A 719-nucleotide genomic window follows, 5' to 3' on the forward strand; every position below is an offset into this window, starting at 1 on the left:
GAACAGGACCAGGACCTGGATTTATGAATGAAGCCGCGGCTGACACGCGCCTCTGTCTCCATGGCGGGAGGTGAACAGTGTAAAATGTCCCACCATGCCTCCAGCTGTGGACCCCTGGGCGCCTGAAGAACCCGCCTCGCTCGGACCCGTCGCGCGCAGTCACGCGCACGGCCGCCTCTGACCCGCGCGCGTCATGCTGAACGGACCCGACCCGATGCGACTCGTCGACCCGCGGCACCTGCCTCAACTGATGCCCCTGGAGGACCATGAGCCCACCGTGGTGGAAGGGACCCTGGAGCCCCGCAACTCCACTCCGGCCGGCGGGCAGGAGGGGGCCCCGGGCCAGCAGCACCACCCCCTGCCCTGGGTGGCCCCGGTGCTGGCCGGGGTCCTGATCACGACCATCGTGGTGGATGTTATCGGGAACCTGCTGGTCATCGTGTCCGTGTTCAGGAACAGGAAACTCAGGAAAGCAGGTAGAAGTTTGATCAGCTCGATTTTCTGATCAATTCATCAATAACAGAATATAATAAACAAGAAAAGTTCTTATTATCTCAAACAAACTCTTTAAGAAAACTTTTTTAAAAAATCACTTGAACAGAGAACAGGTGCAGCTCTGTCTCAGTGTTCAGATTAAATATTCTCTGTAATCCCTCCTGATTAAGAATCTTCATGAGCACAAAAGGAGCAAATCTATGAGGTGTTGTTTGTAAAGTTAC

At 54.9% G+C, this 719-nt stretch overlaps 1 pseudogene; it reads left to right on the plus strand.

Moving 5' to 3' along the window:
• The first annotated feature begins 21 nt into the window (after positions 1 to 21).
• Positions 22 to 476, plus strand: LOC106512598 (melatonin receptor type 1A pseudogene; annotated as a pseudogene).
• The last annotated feature ends 243 nt before the right edge of the window (positions 477 to 719 follow it).

This window comes from Austrofundulus limnaeus, unplaced genomic scaffold, assembly GCF_001266775.1.
Source record: "Austrofundulus limnaeus strain Quisiro unplaced genomic scaffold, Austrofundulus_limnaeus-1.0 Scaffold8764, whole genome shotgun sequence".
Taxonomy (NCBI): domain Eukaryota; kingdom Metazoa; phylum Chordata; class Actinopteri; order Cyprinodontiformes; family Rivulidae; genus Austrofundulus; species Austrofundulus limnaeus.